The sequence below is a fragment of the Eumetopias jubatus genome, unplaced genomic scaffold (genome assembly GCF_037043125.1).
Source record: "Eumetopias jubatus isolate StellerSeaLion01/CBP00866 unplaced genomic scaffold, mEumJub1_p1.0 scaffold_7, whole genome shotgun sequence".
In the NCBI taxonomy this organism is placed as follows: domain Eukaryota; kingdom Metazoa; phylum Chordata; class Mammalia; order Carnivora; family Otariidae; genus Eumetopias; species Eumetopias jubatus.
The window spans coordinates 135,451,082-135,471,326 of record NW_028274813.1 but is presented as its reverse complement, the minus strand read 5'-3'; positions in this window follow the sequence as shown (position 1 = coordinate 135,471,326).

Here is a 20,245-nt window from a genome sequence, read left to right as displayed (position 1 = left end):
CCTAAAGCAACAGAATACACATTCTTCTCAAGTGCACATGGAACATTCTCCAGAATAGATCACATACCAGGTCACAAATCAGGTCTCACCTGGTACCAAAAGATTGGGATTATTCCCTGCATATTTTCAGACCACAATGCTTTGAAACTGGAATTCAATCACACGAGGAAATTTGGAGCTGGAGAAAGAACAGCAAATAGAGCCTAAACCAAGCAGGAGATGAGAAATCATACAGATCAGAGCAGAAATCAATGAAATAGAAACCAAAAGAATAGTAGAACAGATCAATGAAACTAGAAGCTGGCTCTTTGAAAGAATTAATAAGATCAATAAACCCCTAGCCAGACTTATCAAAAAGAAAAGAGAAAGGACCCAAATTAATAAAATCATTAATGAAAGAGAAGAGTTTATGACCAACATCAAAGAAATCCAAACAATTTTAAGAACATATTATGAACAACAATATGCCAACAAATTAAGCAATCTGGAAGAAATGGATGCATTCCTAGAAACTTATAAACTACCAAGACGGAAACAGGAAGAAATAGAAAACCTGAACAAACCCATAACCAGTAGGGAAATTGAAAGAGTAATCAAAAATCTCCCAACAAGTAAGAGTCCAGGGCTGGATGGCTTCCCAGGGGAATTCTACCAAACATTTAAAGAACAACTTATACCTATTCTTCTAAAGCTCTTTCAAAAAATGGAAATGGAAGGAAAACTTCCAAACTCATTCTATGAGGCCAGCATTCCCTTGATCCTAAAACCAGACAAAGACCCCACCAAACAGGAGAATTCCAGACCAATATCCCTGATGAACATGGATGCCAAAATTCTCACCAAGATACTAGCCAATAGGATCCAACAGTACATCAAAAGGGTTATTCACCATGACCAAGTGGGTTTTATTCCTGGGATGCAAAGGTGGGTCAGCATTCACAGATCAATCAACGTGATAGATCACATTAATAAAAGAAAGGACAAGAACCGTATGATCATGTCAATTGATGCCAACAAGGTTTTTGACAAAATACAGCATCCTTTCTTGATTAAAACTCTCCACAGCATAGGGACAGAGGGAACATTCCTCAGTATCATAAAAGCCATCTATGAAAAGCTCACAGAGAATATCATTCTCAAATGGGAAAAACTAGAGCTTTTCCCCTAAGGTAAGGAACAAGACTGGGATGCCCACTTTCACCACTGTTGTTCAGCATCATACTAGAAGTCCTAGTCTCAACAATCAGACAACAAAAAAGAAATAAAATGCATTCAAATGGGCAAAGAAGAAGTCAAACTCTCTCTTTTCACAGATGATATGATACTTTATGTGAAAAACCCAAAAGATTCCACCCCAATACTGCTAGCACTCACACAGGAATTCAGTAAAGTGACAGGATATAAAATCAATGCACAGAAATTAGTTGCACTTCTGTACACTAACTAGACAGAAGAAAGAGAAATTAAGGAAACAATCCCATTTACAATTGCACAAAAACCACAGATACCTAGGAATAAATCTAACCAAAGAGGTAAAGGATCTATACTCTAAAAACTATGGAACACTTTTGAAAGAAATTGAGGAAGACACAAAGAAATGGAAAAACATTCCATGCTCATGGGTTGGAAGAATAAATATTGTTAAAATGTTTATGTTACCCAGAGCAGTCTACACATTCAATGCAATCCCTATCAAAATACCATTGACATTTTTCACAGAGCTAGAAAAAATAATCCTAAAATTTGTATGGAACCAGAAAAGACCCTGAATAGCCGGAGGAATGTTAAAAAAGAAAACTCAAGCTGGGGCATCACAATGCCAGACTACAAGCTATATTACAAAGCTATAATCAGAAGAGTATGGTACTGGCACAAAAACAGACATGTAGATCAATGGAACAGAATAGAGAACCCAGAAATGGACCCTCAGCTATATGGTCAACGATCTTTGACAAAGCAGGAAAGAAGATCCAATGGGAAAAAGACAGTTGCTTTAACAAATGGTGTTGGGAAAATTGGACACATGTAGAAGAACGAAACTGGACCATTTTCTTACACCATACACAAAAATAGACTCAAAATGGATGAAAGACCTAAATTTGAGACTGGACTCCATCAAAATCCTAGAGGACAACACAGGCAGCAAGCTCTTTGACCTTGGCCATAGCAACTTCTTGCTAGACACATCTCCAAAGGCAAGGGAAACAAAAGCAAAACTGAACTATTGGGACTTCATCAAGATAAAATCTTCTGCAAAGCAAAGGAAACAGTCAACAAAACTAAAAGGCAACCTATGGAATAGGAAAAGATATTTGCAAATGACATATCAGATAAAGGGCTAGTATCCAAGATCTATAAAGAACTTATCAAACACAACACCCCAAAAATAAATAATCCAGTCAAGAAATGGGCAGAAGACATGAACAGACAAACAAATGGCCAACAGACACATGAAAAAATGCTCCACATCACTTGGCATCAGGGAAATACAAATGAAAACCACAATGAGATACCACCTCACACTAGTCAGAATGACTAAAATTAACAAGTCAGGAAACAACAAATGTTGGCAAGGATTCAGAGAAAGGGGAACGCTCTTACACTGTTGGTGGGAATGCAAGCTGGTGCAGCCACTGTGGAAAACAGTACGGAGGTTCCTCAAGAAGTTAAAAAAAAGAGCTACCCTATGACCCAGCAATTGCACTACTAGGTATTTACCTCAAAGATACAAATGTAGTGATTAAGGGGCACATGCACCCCAATGTTTATAGCAGCAATGTCCACATTAACCAAACTATGGAAAGAGCCAAGATGTCCATTGACAGAGGAATGGAGAAAGAAGACATGGTGTGTATACACACACACACACACACACACACACACACACACATACACTGGAATATTACTCAGAAAGGATGAATACTTACCATTTACATCAATGTAGAAGGAACTGGAGGGTATTATGCAGAGCAAAATAAGTCAATCAAAGGAAGACAATTATATGGTCTCACTCATATGTGGAATATAAGAGACAGCAAAGACGATCATAGGGGCATGGAGGGAAAACTGAATGGGCAGAAATCAGAGAAGTAGACAAACCACGAGAGACTCTTAACTATAGGAAACAAACTGAGGGTTGCTGGAGGGGAGGTCGGTGGGGATCGGGTAATTGGGTGATGGGCATTAGGGAGGATACGCGATGTGATGAGCAGTGGGTGTTATATGTAACTGATGAATTCCTGAGCTCTACATCTGAAACTAATAATATCCTATATGTTGGCTAATTGAATTTAAATAAAAAAATAATAATTAATATGTTAAAAAGATAAAAGTGTTTTATATGTTCAAAAAATGACAATTTAAAGGAATGGAAAAGAGCAGACATTGAAGCCAAACATAAACTAATGAAAACTATATCAAATTGATAATATATTCATACAGAGAAAATAATTATTTCAAGTCACTTAAACTCATAGTCCTCTGACCATATCCTTAGAGGTGAGTTTATAATTTATTATGTTGTAAAATGAATGAAAGCAACAAAATTATACAACAACAGTAAGCACAATGGAAAGGCTCCTGAACAGAAGTCCTGTATCTATTCTATCTATTCCTTCATGGACAAAGAGCTTTCTCTACAACTTTCAATATCCTGTGTAAATAAAAAAGCTGGAACTTAATAATAAAAAGAAATATGAAATACCATTTTGATGGCCATTTCCTCAATAGAGAAAATATGATAGCATGGTATCAATGAAAATATTAAAAAGATATTTTTTTCTTTTTTCTTTTTTTCCCTTTTTCTTATGTAGGCTCCATGCCCAGTGTGGAGCCCAAAACAAGGCTTGAACTCATGACCCTGAGATCAAGACCTGAGTTGAGATCAAGAGTCAGACACTCAGCTGCTCAACCAACTGAGATCCCCAGGTGCCCTGAAAAGGTAACTTAATCAAAGAGTTGATTGGCACAGTTTGGAGGAGGATATAACAATATACCTGACACTGTAGTTAGTAAATAGTAACTTGAGCTGTTTAAAAATGCTTTGATTTCTTGCACTGAAACCAGAATTTTCAGAGAAACCAGTAAAAGATGAAGGTCCAGTTTTTAGTGTTGGGTATTTGCAGTATGTAGGTCATAATTTGGGGCATCCAAAGGTCATGATGGTACTGGTTTGGTGAATAAAATTTCAAAAGCAATTGAAAAAAAATGTTTTCTATAGGAAAGAAATGTTTGTATGCCAGATACTTGCCACAATCTCTATAAATATTTGGTGAATGAAAACAAAGAGGGTAATAGTGTGTATTAAATAATGCCTGTCAAATACTCACTGTTTACCATGGACATTGCTCAATTAAACGATGGAGAATTTACTTAAAGTTAAATCAAAATGGCTACCAGTTTTTGAAATTTAGTTTTGGTATTTGTTATTGTCAGATATGAATATCTTATTTTCCAGAATCTTTAATAATGCTAATTATTATAGCAAACATTGCTTGTTTTTAATCTCCTTAAAAGATATTGGTTTTTTATAGCAAAATAATAATCTACTCTTTTTTTTTAGCATGTGTCAAAGTAAAATGTATGACAACCATAGTACAAAGGTCAGGAGGGTAGAAATGGAACTATACTGTTGGAAGATTACTCCATCATATAGGTTATATAATATTAAAATAATTTTATAGATGATGTATATATTTATTATAATTTATTAATTTACTTTATTATAATTTACTATGATGTATAATTTATATATAAATTATTCTTATTTCAAATTCATATATATAGTATACTCTCTCTCTATATAGTAAACCCTAGAGCAAACACTAACCACTAAAAAATAAAACCAAGAGGTATAGCTGACAAGCTGCTAGTGGAAATATGATTAATTAATCCCAAAGAAAACAGGAAAAAAGGAGAAAAAGGAACAAACATCAAATAGAACAAATAGTAAAAGTATAGCAAGATAGGTTTAAACTAACTATATTAATAGTTATATTAAATATGAAAGACATAAACATTCCTATTAAAAGGCAGAGATTTTCATATTAGATTTAAAAAAGCAAAATCCAAATATATGCTGCTTACAAGAAAGCCATTTAAAATATTAAGTCACAGGGGCACCTGGGTGGCTCAGTCGTTAAGTGTCTGCCTTCGGCTCAGGTCATGATCCCAGGGTCCTGGGATCGAGCCTCACATCCAGCTCCCTGCTCAGTGGGAAGCCTGCTTCTCCCTCTCCCACTCCCCCTGCTTGTGTTCCCTCTCTCGCTATCTCTCTCTCTGTCAAATAAATAATTAAAATCTTTAAAAAATAATAAAAAATAAAATAAAATATTAAGTCACTTTTATTTTTAAAAATAAAGGATGGAAACGGTACACCATGTGTGCAGAAAAGAGTTAGTATAGAAGGCCTAAGACTGCTATCCTTATACAGATCTTCTTGAAAGGTTGGTCTTTGTCTGGTGTTTGAGACCTCGAATTTTGGGGGGTTATTATTGTTTCCAGAATTGGTAGAAGTCGTTTGTTGTGCCTAAACTGTTTGTATAAATAATGTGGCTTATGGTGAACAACTGCTTAACTTTTGGGAGTCTGGAAGAATGAATACACATTCTATACAAATTGGTCCATAAAATAGAAGTGGAGGGAACTTCTCAACTCATTTTATGAGGTCCATGTTGCCCTGATACTAACACCAGATAAAGACAATACTAGAAAATAAAACTACCAATATCCTTCATGAACATAGGTATAAAAATCCCTAATAATATTTCAGCCGATTTAAACTAGCACTATATAAAATAAATAACATATCATAGCCAAGCGATGTTTATTCCAGGAATGCAAATTTTAACATTTGCAAGTCAACCAAAGTAATTTTTTTTAAGATTTTATTTATTTATTTCAAAGAGAGAGAGAGCACATGAGCAGGGGGAATGGCAGAGGGAGAAGGAGAAGCAGGCTCCCAGCTAAGCAGGGAGCCAGACTCAGGGCTTGATCACAGGACCTGAGCCAAAGGCACATGCTTAACTGACTGAGCCACCCAGGTACCCCTCAACCAAAGTAATTCTTTATATTTACAGTTTGAAGGGGAAAAAAAACCACTCATAATCTTTTCAAGAGAATTAGGGAAAGTATCTGATAAAAACTCAACTTCCATTTATGATAAATCTTTCAGTAATCTAGGATTAGAAGGAAAATCTACAAAAACCCTATAGCTAATATATTTAATTGTGAAAGACTGAATTCTTACCCTTAAGATCAGAGTGTAGGAGAGTGCATAGCTGGTGTATTAAATTAAGAACATGCAGATTATGATCTGCTGAATGAGAAGGCAGAAACCACCCACACTGGGTTAGAAGGTAGCTCCCTCAGCATCTGAGTTGTCACTTTGGGCAAGTGAAAACTGAAAGTACAGTTTCAATATATTCACACAAAGGAAATAAAGTCACAAGATTTATTACTTACATATCCCAGAAATGGGGGAAGGGAGGCACAATGAGCCAGAAAAGGGTAGTCCTCCATCCCAGGATATGATTGAGCAGGAGATAGAAACCAGAGTAGCAAGCACCTATTACTTATAAGGTGGTTGGGGTGGAGGTCATTAACTTTTGGGGGGGCTCAACTCTATGTTATTTTAAAAGGTGCTCTGGAGAAAGCAAAGTGGGAACTTATGGTAGAAATCCTAATCTCAGGTCCTTATCTAAATGTCCAGACTCTGGGTGTGAGCAGAGTTGTCATACTGTAAAATACATAGGCAATAACTCAAAATAGCCATTTTCTCATCACAATGGAGAACATGGTAAAGATGTTCACTCTTAATACTTCCTTTCAATGTCACACTGATGGTCCTAGTCAATTCAATAAGGCAAGAGAAAGAGATAAAAGTTGTGTAGATTTGATCCATTTGGCAAGGATGTATCATAAAATCAATGTAAAAATAATTAATTATATTTATAAATAAAATTGGCAGTTAAAATGATAGTACCAATTATAATAATACTAGAAATGTGAAATAAGGATATATTTACAAAATATATGAAAGAACTGTAGACTAAAATCTCCAAATCATTGCTAAGGAAAATTTTAAGAGCCATGAATAAATGGAGAGATATACCATATTCATGGATAGGAACATTGTTACAATGTTAACAGTTTCTAAATTAATCCATAGATTCAACGTGGTATGAATTAAAATCCCAGCAGGCTTTGTTTTTGTGTGTGTAGAATTTGACTAAGTGATTTTAAAACATATGGCAATTCAAAGGATCCACAGTAGCCAAACTTGAGAAAGCACAAAGTTTGAGCCTTCATACTATCTGAGTTTAAAACTTAGTAAAAAATTACAGTAATTGAGATAGCATGCTATTGGTTTAAAGATAGTAATATATTTCAACAGAGCATCATAGAGAGTCCATAAGGTAACTTATACATATATGGTCAATTAAATTTCAGCAAAGGTACCAGGTAATCCTATAAGGAAAGGACTGACTCTTCAATAAATGCTGTGGAAACAATTGGCTATTCATATACAAAAAAGAAACCTAGATCCCTTTTATCACATCATACACAAAAATTACCTAGAAATGGATCAGAGTCCTAAATATAAGAGCTAATGCTACCACATTTCTAGAAGGAGACATAGGCATCTTCGTGTCCTTTGGTTAAGGAAAGATTTCTTAAATAAGACATTCAATATGAGACATAAATGAAAAAATGATAAATTGAACTTACTCAAAGTGTAAATCTTTTGCTATTCAAAGATATTGTTCAAAAAATGAAGAGGCAATCTACAGACTAAAAGAAAATATTTACAAAACATCTATCTGATAAAGGACTTGTATCCAAATTATATAAAGAACACTTACAATGTAAGGATAAGATGAATAACCCAATTAAACATGATCAAAAGATTTGAACAGATACATCACTGAAAAACATATAAATGGTAAATAAGTACATGAGAAAACGCTCAATATAATTATTCATTAAAGCCACAATGGGATTCTACTACATACCATCTAATATGTCTAAAATGAAAAAACTTGACGATGCCAAATTGGAGCAATAGGAACTCTCACACACTGCTTGCAGGAATTCAAAATTGAATAGATACTCGGAAAAGAAGTAGTTTGGTAGTTTACTATATTGCTAACGTACATTTACCATACAACCCATACAAAACTAGCAATGCTAGATATTTACCCAGCTAAAGAAATATATTTCTACAAAAATATGGGTACTGAAATGTACATAGGAATTTTATTCATAATAGCTCCCAAGCTGGAAAAGGCCTAAATGTCCATCAACTGGTGAAAGTTTAGACAAATCATGTATATCCATTCAATAGACTATCACTCAGCAACAGAGAGTAACAAACTACTGATACCTGGAACAACACAGATAAATTGATTGCAAAAGGGTTGAAGCAAACTTCTTGTGGGGGTCATAGAAATGTTCTAGATCATTCTTGTGATGGTGGTTATATTTGTCAAACCTCATTGAACTGTATACTTACAAGTGCTGAATTTTATTGTGTGTAAATTATACTTCAATAAAGAAGAAAAAGTTGTATTTAATTTTTTCTTCAGCTCAGGAACTCATTAATGTTAATCCCTTCTCCATTCCCTCAGATGACAATATAATTATGTCTCCACAGCTTCCCTTCTCCCACCAACCAGGTTTTTCTCTGGGGAAGCACACCTTTCCTCTTATCAGTCATCTTCAAGAATTGACTTGGGTCGGTTAGCATATTCTATTCCCCTGACCACAGTGATTGGTTCCAGGATGGGGACATGGTCTGATTTGAACACATGAAACTCAGGAGATGTTTTCTGGGGGATTCTGGGAAAGAGTTTCATTTCTCTCCTGTGGGAACAGACTCTTCCTCCTGATGGTGGATTTGAGGATATGTGTGAGGGTGTGAAGTCTGGAATGTGCTGAAGTCATTGCTACTACCTGGAAGGGAGCTGGCCTGGGATAAAGTTAACCACAGAAGGCCAAGCTAGAAAATCTTTTTAAAACTATATTAGCTTCCCCTAGGGCTATTATAACAAAGTGCCACAAACTGGGTAGCTTAAACAACAAAATTTTATTGTCTCACAGTTCTGGAGGCTAGAAGTCTGAAATCCAGGTATTGGCAGGGTTGTTTCTTTCTGAAAGGCTGTGAGGAGGACTGTTTCAGGCTTCCTGCTAGCTTCTGGCAGTTTGCTAGCAATCTTTGGCCTGTAGATACATCTTCTTGATCTTTACCTTCATCGTTACATGGTGTTCCCCCTGTGTGAATGTCCAAATTTCCCCTTTGTATAAGGACACCAGTCATAGTGAATCAGGGCCCTCTCCAGTGATCTAATTTTAACTTGGCTACCTCTGTAAAGGCCCTATTTCCAAATAATGTCACATTCTAAGGCCCCAGGGTTTAGGACTCCAACGTATCTTTTTGGTGGGGGAGGACACGATTTGACTCAAAATGGAGCCCTCACTCTGAGAAGAGGGAGTCAATTAATCAAACAGTACCTGAAGATTGCCCTACCGCTGGACTTTTTAGTTATTGGAGTTACTAAATATCTTTTTTTTACTTTAGATCATTTGGGTTGAATTTTCTCTGTTTACATCTGAAAGACTCAATTATTGTAGACAGGCATCTAGGGAAGCATTTTGGAACTTTTTTTTAAACAATGGAAAGAATACATGATTCTTTATATAGAAATGAGGTTCTCAAAGAGCTGTCCCCAAGGAGCATCAGCATCAACTAGGAACTTAGCAGAAACACAAATCCCCAGGCCTCACCTCAGATCTACTGAATCCCAAGATCTGGGTGTGAAACACCCTGTGTTTTGACAAACCAGGTAGGTGATTCTGATGCCCGCTCAAGTCTGTGAAGCACTGGACTATAAAATAGACTGTGGTTTGATAGGCACAAGCTAGAAATACTTTGTTATTCATGGCACAATCACAAAGGACATCATTTGTGGGGCAAATGAGGTGAGGCAGGAAACTTTTCCACTGTCCACTACACTTCTTTCCTTCTCCTCTGTCAGCACACTTGTTTATTTATTCTTGATTGTGGTAAAATGTACATAACATAAAATGTACCATTTTCACCGATTTTAAGCACATTCATAATGTTGTACAGTTATCACCACTGTCCATCTCCAGGACTTTTTCATCATCCTAAACTGAAACTCTGTCCCCGTGAAACAAGTTCCCATTTCCTCCCCTCTCCCACCCCTTGTAAACTCTATTCTATTTTCTGCCTCCATGACTTTGTCTAGTCTAGGTATCTCATGTAAGTGCAATCATATAATGTTTGTTCTTTGTGTCTGGCTTACTTCACTTAGAGTAATGCTTTCAAGCCTTATCCTTGGTTTTTGTAAATGCCCAAATCAAAGGCCCTCTGTCGGCTTCAGCTTGTAGCTCCCAAGTTTAATCCTGTAGGATGGTCATTACTTTCCTGGTCTAATATACTGACCAAATAAACTTTTTCAGAAATAGTGTGCCACCCACATTTTGAAGATATTTCATTTGACCTTTTTTAGACATTTAAGGATGAAGAACCAGTCCTGGACCAGTATGGACTCGGGCATCTATAACACTCAACAGAGATTCAGGAAACTATTTCTGTTCTTTGTACTCCCCAAATACTTTAGATTTCCTCTAAGAATTCGACCTTTGATTGTGTTGAACCTATAGATCACAATGATAATCTGGAATTTACTCTTTTTTTAAATTTAAATTCAATTAGCCAACATATAGGACATCATTAGTTTTTGATGTAGTGTTCTCTTAAAGAAGGAACCATTTCAAGTTTTCATTTTAGCAGCAGCTTGGGGATGTCCACAGTATGGGGTGACAAACATTAGACCTCCACAGCAATCACAGAGCTATGCAAAAAGTGCTTTCCTTGTAGTCCAGTTTCCAAAGACACATGAAATAATTTTGCAGAAAATGCTGCTCCTTAAAACTAAAATAGGTTCCAACCTTTAAGTTCCAAAACAAAATTCACTCTTTTAGCACTACCCTATTAACACCCTTATTTTTACTTTTTATTATAGAAAATTTCCAACATGGGCAAATGTGAATTTCATGTATGCTTCACCATTTATCCACATTTTGACAAACATGTTTAATATATCCACCCCTACAATCAGTATTTTTTTTTTTGCCTGAGTGTTTCAAATAAAATCCCTGACATTATCTAATGTCACCTGTATATTCTTAAATATGAATCTTTCACGGATAAGGACTACTCTGCACATCCATTATACCATTCTCATTCCTAGTGAAATTACTCCAGGGTCATCAAAAACCCAGACCATGATCAAATGTCTCCCATTGTTTCAAATATGCTCCTTATTAATTGCTTGTTTTAATCAGGGTCCATGAAAGGGCCACAGATTGAATTTGGTTATGTCTCTCTAACTCTTTTAATCCATAAGAATTCCCTCTTCCTTTTTCTTATTTAAAGATTTTATTTATTTATTCATGAGAGACAGAGAGGCAGAGGGAAAAGCAATACAGGACTTGATCCCAGGTTGTTGGGATCATGACCTGAGCTGAAAGCAGACGCTTAACTGACGGAGCCACCCAGGCAACCCCCTCTTCCTTTTGCTTTATGCCATTTGTTGAAAAAAAAACCTGAACTATTTGTACTGAAGTATACTTTCCCAGATTCTGTATTTGATTATTTCTTTGTGGTATTGTTTTACTTATTCCTTTACCTCTCATTTGTCCTGTAAACTGGGATTAGACCCTAGAAGCTTGATAGATTTCTGTTCAGTTTCTTTCTTTCTTTCTTTCTTTCTCTTTCTTTCTTTCTTTCTTTCTTTTTCTTTCTTTCTTTCTTTCTCTTTCTTTCTTTCTTTCTTTCTTTCTTTCTTTCTTTCTTTCTTTCTTTCTTTCTTCTTTTTTTTTTAGAGAGAGAGAGAGCATGAGCAGGGGGTGGGGGGGGAAGGAGCAGAGGGAAAGGGAGAGAGAGACAATCATAAGCAGGCTCCACACTCAGTGCAGAGCCCAATGTGGTGCTTGATCTCACAACCCTGAGATCATGACCTAAGCTGAAATCAAAAGTTGGAACCTTAACTGACTGAGGCAACCTGATTTCTGTTCAGTTCTTACGCTTGTTTGTTTTTACTTTTGGCAAGAATATTTCATAGGTGGGGCTGTGTATTTTCTGTTGCATCAAATCAAGGGGTGAACCCAATGTTTGGCTGTCACATTTTTAGTGATGTTAAGATTGGTCAGTATATTTAGTTGTTTTCTGCCTGATTCATCTTTTACAAAGTTCTTCATCAACATTTCATCTTGTGACTTCAGCACCCATTGACAATCATTGCAGGATGTATCAAAAGTACTTAAATTCTCTAAGTCCAAATATAATTTCTAGAAATGTATTCTAAGGGGGAATAATATTATATGTAATAGAACTTTAGGAAGAAAGATGTTTGTTGCAGCCTTATTTGAGTAGCAAAGAAAAGGAAAAGAAAAATGAGAAAAGATAAAGGAAAGAAGGAAGGAAGGAGAAGAAGAAGAAAGAAAGAAAGAAAGAAAGAAAGAAAGAAAGAAAGAAAGAGAAGAAAGAAAAAGAAAGAAAAGGGAAAGAAAAGGAAAATAAAAAGAAGCGATCTGATAATCCAAAAAACAAGTAGAGACATGGTTTATAAAATGGCTGTATTTTCCATAGTGGAATAAAATAGGTTTAAGATTATGAGTGCTGGGGCACCTGGGTGGCTCAGTCAGTTAAGCGTCTGCCTTCAGCTCAGGTCATGATCCCAGGGTCCTGGGATCTAGCCCCATATCAGGCTCTCTGCTCAGTGGGGAGCCTGCTTTTCCCTCTCCCTCTGCCTGCCTCTCTGCCTGCACGTGCGTGCAAATGGATAAATAAATAAATAAATAAATAAATAAATACCTTTTAAAAAAAGATTATGAGTGCTTTTTTGATTCTTCGTTCTTTCTCATAATTTCCAATTTTCAAAATAAATATATGCATTATGTTTATCCTTTTAAAAAGTTGTAACAAAAAGTTCTTAGCCAGATGGCATGGTACAACAAAGATCTGGCTATTTGAGAGTAAAAGAGAAGAGAAAAAAAATATTTCTCAGATCATTTCTGGATCTAAAATTCCATGATTCTCTGTTGCCTCTAGTTGGCTACCACTCAGAGTGAATGAAGAGCAGCTTCCGTCACTGTTTACAGGCCACCATTACTGAATCCTGATAACCCTTGCCCCAAGACTAACTTCTCTGCCTCTCTCCAACCCACGTCCCCATCTTGGAGAAAGATCCAGTCAAGTGTTTTGTCATATCAGTTATCCCTGTCCCAACAACGTTTATGGTTTATGGACTCTACGCCGTTGTCTTTTTGGAGTCCTCAGATAGTATTTTAAAAAACTGGGGGGATATTTTCTTAATACACTGAAACCATGAAAAATTAGATTCTGCAGAATTATTATACCTATAATATTATGGATATTATATATAATATTGTACAGAATTATCTGGATCAGACATCTTAAGTCTTCTTTCAGATACCTTTAAAAATAGTAAAAGGTAAAAGTAATATAACCCTTACATATGTTGTTCCTTCTGTCAAGAGTGTTCTTTTCCCCCTTATGCAGCTAACTTCATTTCATCCTTCAGAATTCAGCTGGGCCATCGCTACCTCAGGAAAGTCTTTCTGGATATCTCAGACTAGATTTGGTGCAGCTTTATGTTCCCGTAGCTCCTGGCTCTTTTCTGTATTGCAGGAGGCAGCTGCACACTTATAACTAGAGAATGTCTATCTACCCTTCTAGAATGTGTGTTCTCTGGGGACAGGGATTGTGGCTGATTGCTCAGATGGAATCCCCACTTTCTTATTCAGTGCTTGACATATACCAGGAACTCAACACATATTTGTTGAATGAATGCATGAATCCTCCATCAAAACCAATGAGTTGGGGTCACCTGGGTGGCTCAGATGGTAGGGCATCAGCTCAGGTCATGATCTCCAGGCCCTGGGATGGAGCCCCACATTTGACTTCCAGCTCAGCGGAGAATCTGCTTCTCCCTCTCCCCCTGCTTGTGCTCTCTCTGTCTCTGTCTCTTTCTTAAATAAATAAATAAATAAAATCATAAAAAAAATGTGTTGGCTTCAACTACGGTTTCTACTAGTAAGATTGAATTGACCACAATACAGTAACATATTTATTTGATTCAATTAAGAGATCTTTGTAATCTTTTTCTTCATATACATGCAAGTCCCAGATCCATATCCACAGATGATGCCACGAGTACCCCGTCTCCTCCAAGTTCATCGTTTCTCTATGAATTCTTCTCCTCATTGAATGTCTTCAGCTTTGACATGTTCATTTTGAACCATATCCAGCTAAATGTTCTGAAGCTGCCTGAAGTTTTTGTCTCCTAAACTCACTCAACAGTTCCTTGAGCCAGAGAATGTTTTCGTTTCTTCCAACAACCCACGAAGGATTCAACACAATGGACAGTGGTTGGTCTTGGTGGCTGACTACCATCTAACATACTTCCTAAGTATCTGTAAAAGTAAAAAATAATTTGCTCATCTGACAATTGCTTCAAAGGTAATGAAGCAATTTTGTCAAAGGTGGTTATTTCTAACCTGTGGAGCTTGCAGTCCCCCTTCAGAATGATGAGAGCTAGGGATTTCCTGGAAAATGCTTCTCAGCAAACTGCAGTTTTAGTAACCTTGGACTAAGGTTTATATTGAGCAGGATGCATAAAATGTAGTGTAAAAATATATTTGTTTATTCCAAGCCAGTGATGTCAGCATGTGTGATCATTCTATGAGTTCATATTCAGGATATGCTATATAGAACCTGTGTCTCTGGGTGGTAACTATTTGAACAATCTGGGAGATTAGAGGATGAAGAAAGAAATTAACATGGGGTACCTACCTACCACACAGCTGCATGGGACAGGGTCCCATGTACACAGGATCCCATTTCATGACCTAGCAACTCTGGAGTCAACTGTCATTGGCTCCATTCTGTAGCTGAGGAAAATGAAACTCAGGGAATTAAACAACTAGTCTGAGGTAATGCCATTACTCAAGAGTAGATTTAGGATTTAAACCCATATCTGTCCAGTGTGCAAGCTCTAGAACTCTCTCCTATACCACATGCCTCTCAAACACTAGCCCAACTTTGTATAACTATTGCTGCACAAACCTCACTTTGGGTGACTGTATAGAAATGTTGCTCACAAGTCCTATAATGCACCTTTTCCTTTTAGGTTCCAAGACTTGGAGTGCACAAACTATGAAAAGTGTCCCTGGGCATGTGGTAAAGGAGCATTTTGGCAATAAGAATAAGAAAGTGAGATCTTAGAACAAAAGTAAGAAAGATCTTGTTTCTCTTGCCATTCACCTCAGACAAAGCTGTACAATTCCATTATTATTATTATTATTAGAAAGAGAGCATCTAATACAGCAGTTCTTTTTTAATTTTTTTATTATGTTATGTTAGTCGCCATACAGTACATCATTAGTTTTTGATGCAGTGTTCCATGATTCATTATTTGCATATAACACCAAGTGCTCATTGCAATAAGTGCCCTCCCATCACTGGGCTAACCCATATCCCCACCCTCTTCCCCTTTGAAACCCTCAGTTTGTTTCCCAGAGTCCATAGTCTCTCATGGTTCATCTCCCCAATTCCCCCCCTTCATTTTTTCCTTCCTTCTCCTAATGTCCTCCATGCCATTCCTTATGTTCCACATATGAGTGAAACCATGTAATAATTGTCTTTCTCTGCTTGGCTTATTTCACTTAACATAATCCCCTCCAGCTCCATCCATGTCAATGCAAATGGTGGGTATTTATCTTTTGTGATGGCTGAGTAATATTCCGTTGTATATATAAACCACAACTTCTTTATCCATTTGTCTGTTGAAGGGCATCTTGGCTCCTTCCACAGTTTGGTTATTGTGCTATGAGCATTGGGGTGCATGTGCCCCTTCTTTTCACTACCTCTGTATCTTTGGGGTAAATACCCAGTAGTGCAATTGCTGGGTCATAGGATAGCTCTATTTTTAACTTTTTGAGGAACCTCCATACTGTTTTCCAAAGTGGCTGTACCAACTTGCATTCCCACCAACAGTGCAGGAGGGTTCCCCTTTCTCCACAACCTCTCCAGCATTTGTTGTTTCCTGCCTTGTTAATTTTTGCCATTCTAACTGGTGTAAGGGGGCAGTTCTTTTTTTTTTAATTTAATTTAATTTTATTATGTTATGTTAGTCCCCATACAACACATTATTAGTTTTTTGTGTAAAAGTTGGGTATTCATCCTTTCTGATGGCTGAGTAATATTCCATTGTATATATGGACCACATCTTCTTTATCCATTCATCTGTTGAAGGGCATCTCTGTTCTTTCCACAGTTTGGCTATTGCGGACATTGCTGCCATGAACTGAAGCTGTTTCAAAAAATAGAAACGGGGACGCCTGGGTGGCTCAGTTGTTAAGCGTCTGCCTTCGGCTCAGGTCATGATCCCAGGGTCCTGGGATTAAGCCCTGCATCGGGCTCCCTGCTCCGTGGGAAGCCTGCTTCTCCCTCTCCCACTCCCCTTGCTTGTGTTCCCTCTCTCGCTGTGTCTCTCTCTGTCAAATAAATAAATAAAATCTTAAAAAAAAAAAAGAAACAGAAGGAAAGCTTCCAGACTCATTCTATGAGGCCAGCATTATCTTAATCCCCAAACCAGGCAAAGACCCCATCAAAAAGGAGAATTTCAAACCGATATCCCTGATGAATACGGATTCCAAAATTCTCAACAAAATCCTAGCTAGTAGGACCCAACAATACATTAAAAGGATCATCCACTATGACCAAGTGGGATTTATCCCCGGGATGCAAGGGTGGCTCAACATTCGCAAATCAATCAGTGTGATAGAACACATTAATAAAAGGAGAGAGAAGAACCATATGGTCCTCTCAATTGATTCAGAAAAAGCATTTGACAAAATACAGCATACTTTCCTAATTAAAATTCTTCAGAGTATAGAGATAGAGGGAACATTCCTCAAGTTCATAAAATCCATCTATGAAAAACCCACAGCGAATATCATCCTCAATGGGGAAAAGCTGAGAGCCTTTCCCTTAAGATCAGGAACATGTCAAGGATGCCCACTCTCCCCACTATTGTTCAACATAGTACTAGAAGTCCTAGCAACAGCAATCAGACAACAAAAAGAAATAAAAAGTATTCAAATTGGCAAAAAAAGAAGTCAAACTCTCTCTCTTCACAAATGACATGATACTTTATGTGGAAAATCCAGAAGACTCCACCCCCAAATTACTAGAACTCCTACAGCAATTCAGTAATGTGGCAGGATACAAAATCAATGCACAGAAATCAGTTGCTTTCTCATACACTAACAATGCAACTGTAGAAAAAGAAATTAGAGAAACGATTCCATTTACAATAGCAACAAAAACCATAAGATACCTCAGAAAAAACCTAACCAAAGAGGTAAAGGATCTATAGTCTAGGAACTATAGAACACTCATGAAAGAAATTGAAGAAGACACGAAAAGATGGAAAAACATTCCATGCTCATGGATCGGAAGAATACACATTGTTAAAATGTCTATGCTACCCAGGGCAATCTATACCTTCAACACCATCCCAAAGTTCCAATGACATTTTTCAAAGTGCTGGAACAAACAACCCTAAAATTTACATGAAATCAGAAAAGACCCCGAATTACCAAGGAAATGTTGAAAAAGAAAAAGCTGGGGGCCTCACGTTGCCAGATTTCAAGCTATATCACAAAGCCGTGATCACCAAGACATTATGGTACTGGCACAAAAACAGACATATAGACCAATGGAACAGAGTAGAGACCCCAGATATGGACCCTCAACTCTATGGTCAAATACTCTTTGACAAAGCAGGAAAAAATACTCAGTGGCAGTTCTTTAAAAAAAAAAAAATTTATTTATTTTAGAGAGAGAGAGTGCATGCATGTGTGTGAGGGGGAGGGGCGGGGGAGAAGGAGAGAGAATCCCAAGCAAACTCCATGCTGAGTGTGGAGCCCAACACAGGGCTCGATCTCACGGCCTTTAGATCATGACCTGAGCCAAAACCAAGAGTTGGATGCTTAACCAACTGTGTCTCTAAGACAGCGGTTCTAATCCCTATTAGACTCATTGCTTTCCTTTAAAACAAAAATTTTGCTTTTCTTAAGATCCTGCAATAAAATTCATGGATAACCTATATACATAATTTCAAAATGATTAGCATGCTGTAAATAAATACAGTATAAAGAAGAAAGAAAGAAGAAATTAATTTATAATAAAATAGCATGCATTTCAATATGTAGATACTCAGGCATGTCCAGGCTAGAGGGACATAATGAACTAATCAGTTTTTTTGCACCAATATGTAGAATCACACTTACAAATACAGCCTGAGCCTAAAGTGTTATATTGAGGGTTTGAATAACATAAACAGTGCTGCTAATGGAGATGTGATCTTCTGAAAAGGTGAACAATTCTCAATGGAGTTTCAAACAAAATGAAATACAGTCTTTTCTAAATTTATGTGATAGTTGCATTCCTGGAAAATTCAGTGCATATTAAAATGTGCAAATGTTACTTTCTGTTTATATGTAAAAGAGAGTATTACAAATGCAGATAATTACAGACAGGTTTTCCCCCTACATCAACGTCTGGGAGGATATTCCAAAGTTGTGTGGGGTGAGGGACAATTCTTTGCATTGCATTGTTGCCCCATAGGCATTGCTAGTATTCTTGGTCTCTACCCTCTAAATGCCAGGAGTGTCTTCCTAATGATTGTTGCAACCACAAACACTCCCCTCTACCCCCAACCACATTCCCCAAATTTCCCATTGTGAACCACTGATCTAATATGTGTGAGGCACTCTGCTAAATTCCCTATACATATCATTAGTAATTTATTTTTTTTCTTATTCAACAAACATCACATCGCCTCTTACATGCTAAATGTTGTGCTATATGGATATACAGTTGTGAACAAGTAGTTGATGTTCTTAATCACAAAGAGTGAATGACCTGGTAGAGGAAACAGATGACAAAAACTTACAAACAAATGAGTATGTAAACACAGACTGTGTCAAGTGCTGTGAAGGAAAGAATTATATACTGAGACAGAATAACACCTGAACCTATTTTAAAGAAGAGTATCAGGAAAACCTCTGTGAGTCAACAGTTTAAGCCAAGATGTGGAGGATGCCAAGGAGCCAGAAATGAGAAGTTACTCTGTGCTCTCACAGAGGATGAAAATGAAGCCTGAGAAGTACTCAGCACAAAGTTACAGTGCTCCTAAATTGTGAACCTATTGGAACTCAAGTCTCTCTAGTTCCAAAGGCCGTTAACTTTTTAGACTAAAAGAAATGGATGGATAATTCCTCTGAAGAAGATACACAAATGACCAATAAGCACATGAGAAGATGCTTAACATCATTAGTCATTAGGGAAATGCAAGTCAACGCGACATTGAGATACCACTTCATACATAAGATTACCATATGATCCAGCAATTTTGCTCTGAGGTATATGCCCCTAAACATTGAAAACAGGCTCTCAAACAAATCCTTGTACATGACCGTCCACGCAGCACTCTTACCAATGGCCAAAAGGTTGAAAAAAACCCAAATGTCCAACAGTGGATGAACGGATGAAGGAATTATGATATACACATGCAATAGAATATCACTCAGCCATAAAAAGGTTTGAAGTTTTGATATATGCTACAATGTGAAAGAATTTTGAAAACATTATGCTCAGTGAAAGAAGCCAGACCCCAAAGATCACATATTGTATGATTCCATTTACATGAAATATCAAGACTGAGTAAATCTATAGAAACGGAAAGAAGATTGGTGGTTTCCAATGGCTGGAGGAGGAGAAGGTGAGGGATAACTGCTTAGCGGGTGAGGGGTTTTACTTTGGAATAATGGAAGTGTTTTGGAACAAATAAAGAGGCGGTTGTACAATGTTGTGAGTGTACTGCATGCCACTGGAATGATCACTTTAAAATGGTTGATTTTATGCTTTGTGAATTTCACCCGAGTCCATTTAAAAACAAAAAATGAATGAGTACATTCTCTTGCCTTTTTAGATTACAGGCATCTGCTTTAGAAAAGACCTACCTTGTTTTTATGTATTTTCTTCCAATCAAGTTATATGGCTAGGGAGGGAATGCGGTTTACCAGAAATTTTCTTGTGAGAAAACCAGTCAGAGTAATACAAAAACTT